Source organism: Cololabis saira, chromosome 19, assembly GCF_033807715.1.
Source record: "Cololabis saira isolate AMF1-May2022 chromosome 19, fColSai1.1, whole genome shotgun sequence".
Lineage (NCBI taxonomy): Eukaryota > Metazoa > Chordata > Actinopteri > Beloniformes > Belonidae > Cololabis > Cololabis saira.
Genome location: NC_084605.1, coordinates 3,053,773 through 3,062,786, shown reverse-complemented (window position 1 = coordinate 3,062,786; position 9,014 = coordinate 3,053,773).

The following is a 9,014-nucleotide window of genomic DNA, read 5'->3' as shown; positions in this document are numbered from 1 at the left end:
TCACTGGACACGTCACTGGACACGTCACTGGACACGTCACTGGACACGTCACTGGACACGTCACAGGACACGTCACTATTTCGCACTGTCGTAAGATAAGCAATGGCCTCCCTAAATTTAACAATAACTTCATCAGACAAACATCTGCTAAAATAATACCTCCTATTTTGCACTTCAACATCAACAAAATTAAATTCAAACGTTATTAAGTAATGGTCGGATAAAAGGGAGTTTACAGGTGACACCAACAGATCATCAGTTTCAACACCGTAGGTGAGAACGAGATCGAGAGTATGATTAAAACAGTGCGTCGGTTTATCCACTTTTTGTGAGATACCCATTGATTCTAGAAGAGAATCGAAGGCTAATTTAAGATTATCGCTTTCAACATCCATATGAATGTTAAAATCACCCACTATGATGAATTTATCTGTGCTGATCAATAATCCAGAAAGGAAATCTGAAAATTCAGACAAAAACTCCAGATACGCACCAGCAGGGGGCCGGTACACTACCACTAACACAACTGGCTTCTCTGATTTCCGGCTCGGAAATTTCAGACCAAGCATGAGGCTTTCAAATGTATTATAGTTGCACTTAGGTTCAATTTTTGTTTCGAGACCGGAGTTATAAATTGCTGCGACTCCTCCGCCTCGGCCCGTGCTTCTAGGAATGTGATGATTAAAGTAGCCGGGCGGAGTTGATTCATTCAAACTAACATACTCTTCCTCCTGTAACCATGTTTCTGTTAAGCAGAAAATATCACTCCTGCTCTCTGTAATTATATCATTTACTAACAGAGACTTAGAGCTTAATGATCGTATATTTAGTAGTCCGCATCTAATTTTTAGGTCTGTAATTGGTACCAAATGTACATTGGTTTTAATTTTTACAAGGTTATCTTGGTTAACGCCTCTATAACGCTGCACCTGGTGAACTTTTGGAGGGCGGGGAACTGCAACCACTTCTATTTTGCTAGGCACCTCTAACTGACTAAGCCTCGCCTCCAGCCCTGTTAAACTACAGCTCTGCATCCTGGCCTGGACCCTGCATTGTCAGGGGGAGTGTCTAATAACATTGGCCAGATTTCTAGACATAAGAGCTGCACCATCCCGGGTGGGATGAATGCCGTCCCTTCTAATCAGACCGGGCTTTCCCCAGAATGTCTCCCAGTTGTCAATAAAGTCCACGTCGTTTTCTGAACACCACTGAGACAACCAGCGGCGGAGCGAGAGCATGCGACTAAACATGTCATCGCTGGTCAGATTGGGGAGGGGGCCAGAAAAACCTACAGAGTCCGACATGGTCTTGGCGAAGTTACACACCGAGACAATATTCATTCTGGTTACTTCCGACTGGCGAAGACGGGAGTCATTAGCTCCGACATTGATGATAACTTTACCATATTTACGATTACCCTTTGCCAGTAGCTTCAAATTTGCTTCTATGTCGCAGTCTGGCCCTCGGCAGGAGGGTCCCCCCTGATGAGCCTGGTCCTGCTCAAGGTTTCTTCCCTCCTAAAGGGGAGTTTTTCCTTGCCACTGTTTGGCTTAAGGTTTTTCTCCCACTAGGGGAGTTTTTACCTGCCATTGTTTATGTAATAACTGCTCGGGGGTCATGTTCTGGGTATGGGTCTCTGTAAAGCGTCTAGAGACAACTCTGTTGTATTAGACGCTATATAAATAAAATTGAATTGAATTGAATTGAAACTGGACACGTCCCTGGACACGTCACTGGACACGTCACTGGACACGTCACTGGACACGTCACTGGACACTGGACACGTCACTGGACACGTCCCTGGAAACATCACTGGACACGTCACTGGACACGTCCCTGGACACGTCACTGCACACGTCACAGGACACGTCACTGGACACATCACTGGACATGTCACAGGACACGTCACTGGACACGTCCCTGCACACGTCACTGCACACGTCACTGGACACGTCACTGGACACGTCACAGGACACGTCACTGGACACGTCACAGGACATGTCACAGGACACGTCACTGGACATGTCACAGGACACATCACTGGACACGTCCCTGCACACGTCACTGCACACGTCACTGGACACGTCACTGGACACGTCACTGGACACGTCACTGGACACGTCACTGGACACGTCACTGCACACGTCACTGGACACGTCACAGGACGTCCCTGGACACGTCACTGGACACGTCACAGGACACGTCACTGGAAACGTCACTGGACACGTCACTGGACACGTCACAGGACACGTCACTGGAAACGTCACTGCACACGTCACTGGACACGTCACTGGACACGTCACAGGACACGTCCCTGGACACGTCACTGGACACGTCACTGGACACGTCACTGGACACGTCACTGGACACGTCACAGGACACGTCCCTGGACACGTCCCTGCACACGTCACTGCACACGTCACTGCACACGTCACTGGACACGTCACTGGACACGTCACTGGACACGTCACTGCACACGTCCCTGGACACGTCCCTGGAAACGTCACAGGACACGTCACTGGACACGTCACTGGACACGTCACTGGACACGTCACTGGACACGTCACAGGACACGTCACTGGACACGTCACTGCACACGTCACAGGACACGTCACTGGAAACGTCACAGGACACGTCACTGGAAACGTCACTGGACACGTCACTGGTCACTGGACACGTCACTGGTCACTGGACACGTCCCTGGACACGTCCCTGGACACGTCCCTGGACACGTCCCTGGACACTGGACACGTCCCTGGACACGTCCCTGGACACGTCCCTGGACACTGGACACGTCCCTGGACACGTCCCTGGACACGTCCCTGGACACGTCACTGGACACGTCACTGGTCACTGGACACGTCCCTGGACACGTCCCTGGACACGTCCCTGGACACTGGACACGTCCCTGGACACGTCCCTGGACACGTCCCTGGACACTGGACACGTCCCTGGACACGTCCCTGGACACGTCCCTGGACACTGGACACGTCCCTGGACACGTCCCTGGACACGTCACTGGTCACTGGACACGTCACTGGTCACTGGACACGTCCCTGGACACGTCCCTGGACACGTCCCTGGACACTGGACACGTCCCTGGACACGTCCCTGGACACGTCCCTGGACACTGGACACGTCCCTGGACACGTCCCTGGACACGTCCCTGGTCACTGGACACGTCACAGGACACGTCCCTGGACACGTCACTGGAAACGTCACTGGACACGTCCCTGGACACGTCCCTGGACACGTCCCTGGACACGTCCCTGGACACGTCCCTGGACACTGGACACGTCCCTGGACACGTCCCTGGACACGTCCCTGGACACGTCCCTGGTCACTGGACACGTCCCTGGACACGTCCCTGGACACGTCCCTGGACACTGGACACGTCCCTGGACACGTCCCTGGACACGTCCCTGGACACGTCCCTGGTCACTGGACACGTCACTGGACACGTCACTGGACACGTCACTGGACACGTCACTGGACACGTCACTGGACACGTCCCTGGACACGTCACTGGACACGTCACTGGACACGTCCCTGGACACGTCACAGGACACGTCACTGGACACGTCCCTGGACACGTCACTGGACACGTCCCTGCACACGTCCCTGGACACGTCCCTGGACACGTCACTGGACACGTCCCTGGACACGTCCCTGCACACGTCCCTGGACACGTCCCTGCACACGTCACAGGACACGTCACTGGACACGTCCCTGGACACGTCCCTGGACACGTCCCTGCACACGTCACTGGACACGTCACTGGACACGTCCCTGGACACGTCACAGGACACGTCCCTGGACACGTCCCTGCACACGTCACTGGACACGTCACTGGACACGTCACTGGACACGTCCCTGGACACGTCACTGGACACGTCCCTGGACACGTCCCTGCACACGTCACAGGACACGTCACTGGACACGTCCCTGGACACGTCCCTGGACACGTCCCTGCACACGTCACTGGACACGTCACTGGACACGTCCCTGGACACGTCACTGGACACGTCCCTGGACACGTCCCTGCACACGTCACAGGACACGTCACTGGACACGTCCCTGGACACGTCCCTGGACACGTCCCTGCACACGTCACTGGACACGTCACTGGACACGTCACTGGACACGTCCCTGCACACGTCCCTGCACACGTCACTGGACACGTCACTGGACACGTCACTGGACACGTCCCTGCACACGTCACTGGACACGTCACTGGACACGTCACTGGACACGTCCCTGCACACGTCCCTGCACACGTCACTGGACACGTCACTGGACACGTCACTGCACACGTCACTGGACACGTCCCTGGACACGTCACTGCACACGTCACAGGACACGTCACTGGACACGTCCCTGGACACGTCCCTGGACACGTCCCTGCACACGTCACTGGACACGTCACTGGACACGTCACTGGACACGTCCCTGCACACGTCACTGGACACGTCACTGGACACGTCACTGGACACGTCACTGCACACGTCACTGGACACGTCCCTGGACACGTCACTGCACACGTCACTGGACACGTCACTGCACACGTCACTGGACACGTCACAGGACACGTCACTGGACACGTCACTGGACACGTCACTGGACACGTCACTGGACACGTCACTGGACACGTCACTGGACACGTCCCTGCACACGTCACAGGACACGTCACTGGACACGTCACTGCACACGTCACAGGACACGTCACTGGACACGTCACTGGACACGTCACTGGACACGTCACAGGACACGTCACTGGACACGTCCCTGGACACGTCCCTGGACACGTCCCTGCACACGTCACTGGACACGTCCCTGCACACGTCACTGGACACGTCCCTGCACACGTCCCTGCACACGTCACTGGACACGTCCCTGCACACGTCACTGCACACGTCACTGGACACGTCCCTGCACACGTCCCTGCACACGTCCCTGGACACGTCCCTGCACACGTCCCTGCACACGTCACTGGACACGTCCCTGCACACGTCACTGCACACGTCACTGGACACGTCCCTGCACACGTCCCTGCACACGTCACTGGACACGTCCCTGCACACGTCACTGCACACGTCACTGGACACGTCCCTGCACACGTCCCTGCACACGTCACTGGACACGTCCCTGGACACGTCACTGCACACGTCCCTGGACACGTCCCTGGACACGTCCCTGGACACGTCACTGCACACGTCCCTGGACACGTCACTGCACACGTCACTGGACACGTCACTGGACACGTCACTGCACACGTCACTGGACACATCACAGGACACGTCCCTGCACACGTCCCTGCACACGTCACTGCACACGTCACTGGACACGTCCCTGCACACGTCCCTGCACACGTCACTGGACACGTCCCTGCACACGTCACTGCACACGTCCCTGGACACGTCACTGGACACGTCCCTGCACACGTCACTGGACACGTCCCTGCACACGTCACTGCACACGTCACTGGACACGTCCCTGGACACGTCCCTGGACACGTCCCTGGACACGTCACTGGACACGTCCCTGGAAACATCACAGGACACGTCACAGGACACGTCACTGGAAACATCACTGGACACGTCACTGGACACGTCCCTGGAAACATCACAGGACACGTCACAGGACACGTCACTGGAAACATCACTGGACACGTCCCTGGACACGTCCCTGGACACGTCACTGGACACGTCCCTGGAAACATCACTGGACACGTCACTGGACACGTCACTGGACACGTCACAGGACACGTCCCTGGACACGTCCCTGGACACGTCACTGGACACGTCACAGGACACGTCACTGCACACGTCCCTGCACACGTCCCTGGACACGTCCCTGCACACGTCACAGGACACGTCCCTGCACACGTCCCTGCACACGTCCCTGCACACGTCCCTGCACACGTCCCTGGACACGTCCCTGCACACGTCCCTGCACACGTCCCTGGACACGTCCCTGGACACGTCCCTGCACACGTCCCTGCACACGTCCCTGCACACGTCCCTGGACACGTCCCTGCACACGTCCCTGCACACGTCACAGGACACGTCCCTGCACACGTCCCTGCACACGTCACAGGACACGTCCCTGCACACGTCCCTGCACACGTCACAGGACACGTCCCTGGACACGTCCCTGCACACGTCACTGGACACGTCCCTGCACACGTCACAGGACACGTCCCTGCACACGTCCCTGGACACGTCCCTGCACACGTCCCTGGACACGTCCCTGCACACGTCACTGGACACGTCCCTGCACACGTCACAGGACACGTCCCTGCACACGTCACTGGACACGTCCCTGCACACGTCACTGGACACGTCCCTGCACACGTCCCTGCACACGTCCCTGCACACGTCACTGCACACGTCACTGGACACGTCCCTGGACACGTCACTGGACACGTCCCTGGAAACATCACAGGACACGTCACAGGACACGTCCCTGGACACGTCCCTGGACACGTCCCTGGACACGTCCCTGGACACGTCACTGGACACGTCCCTGGAAACATCACAGGACACGTCACAGGACACGTCCCTGCACACGTCCCTGGACACGTCCCTGGACACGTCCCTGGACACGTCACTGGACACGTCACTGCACACGTCACTGGACACGTCCCTGGACACGTCCCTGCACACGTCACTGGACACGTCCCTGGACACGTCCCTGGACACGTCACAGGACACGTCCCTGGACACGTCCCAGGACACGTCCCTGGAAACATCACAGGACACGTCACTGGACACGTCACTGGACACGTCCCTGGAAACATCACTGGACACGTCACTGGACACGTCACTGGACACGTCCCTGGACACGTCACTGGACACGTCCCTGGAAACATCACTGGACACGTCACAGGACACGTCACTGGACACGTCCCTGGACACGTCACTGGACACGTCACTGGACACGTCCCTGGAAACATCACTGGACACGTCACTGGACACGTCACAGGACACGTCACTGGACACGTCACAGGACACGTCACAGGACACGTCACAGGACACGTCACAGGACACGTCACAGGACACGTCACTGGACACGTCACTGGACACGTCCCTGGACACGTCACCGGACACGTCACCGGACACGTCACAGGACACGTCACAGGACACGTCACTGGACACGTCACTGGACACGTCCCTGGACACGTCACCGGACACGTCACAGGACACGTCACAGGACACGTCACTGCACACGTCACTGGACACGTCACTGGACACGTCCCTGCACACGTCCCTGGACACGTCCCTGCACACGTCCCTGCACACGTCCCTGCACACGTCCCTGCACACGTCCCTGCACACGTCCCTGGACACGTCCCTGCACACGTCCCTGCACACGTCCCTGCACACGTCACAGGACACGTCCCTGCACACGTCACAGGACACGTCCCTGCACACGTCACTGCACACGTCCCTGCACACGTCCCTGCACACGTCCCTGCACACGTCCCTGCACACGTCCCTGCACACGTCCCTGGACACGTCCCTGCACACGTCCCTGCACACGTCCCTGCACACGTCACAGGACACGTCCCTGCACACGTCACAGGACACGTCCCTGCACACGTCCCTGCACACGTCCCTGCACACGTCACAGGACACGTCCCTGGACACGTCCCTGCACACGTCACAGGACACGTCCCTGCACACGTCACTGCACACGTCCCTGGACACGTCCCTGCACACGTCACTGGACACGTCCCTGCACACGTCACAGGACACGTCCCTGCACACGTCACTGGACACGTCCCTGCACACGTCCCTGCACACGTCACTGGACACGTCCCTGCACACGTCACTGCACACGTCACTGGACACGTCCCTGCACACGTCCCTGCACACGTCCCTGGACACGTCCCTGCACACGTCCCTGCACACGTCACTGGACACGTCCCTGCACACGTCACTGGACACGTCCCTGCACACGTCACTGCACACGTCACTGGACACGTCACTGGACACGTCCCTGGACACGTCCCTGGACACGTCCCTGGACACATCACAGGACACGTCACAGGACACGTCCCTGCACACGTCACTGCACACGTCACTGGACACGTCCCTGCACACGTCCCTGCACACGTCACTGGACACGTCCCTGCACACGTCACTGCACACGTCACTGGACACGTCACTGGACACGTCACTGGACACGTCACTGGACACGTCCCTGCACACGTCCCTGCACACGTCACTGGACACGTCCCTGCACACGTCACTGCACACGTCACTGGACACGTCACTGGACACGTCCCTGGAAACATCACTGGACACGTCACTGGACACGTCCCTGGAAACATCACTGGACACGTCCCTGGAAACATCACTGGACACGTCACTGGACACGTCACTGGACACGTCACAGGACACGTCCCTGGACACGTCCCTGGAAACATCACTGGACACGTCACTGGACACGTCACTGGACACGTCACTGGACACGTCACAGGACACGTCACTGGACACGTCACAGGACACGTCACAGGACACGTCACTGGACACGTCACAGGACACGTCACAGGACACGTCACTGGACACGTCACTGGACACGTCACTGCACACGTCCCTGGACACGTCACTGGACACGTCACTGGACACGTCACTGGACACGTCACTGGACACGTCACTGCACACGTCACTGGACACGTCACTGGACACGTCACTGCACACGTCACTGGACACGTCCCTGGACACGTCACTGCACACGTCACTGGACACGTCCCTGGACACGTCACTGCACACGTCACTGGACACGTCCCTGGACACGTCACTGCACACGTCACTGGACACGTCCCTGGACACGTCACTGCACACGTCACTGGACACGTCACTGCACACGTCCCTGGACACGTCCCTGGACACGTCCCTGGAAACGTCACTGGACACGTCACTGGACACGTCACTGGACACGTCACAGGACACGTCACAGGACACGTCACAGGACACGTCACTGGACACGTCACTGGACACGTCACTGGA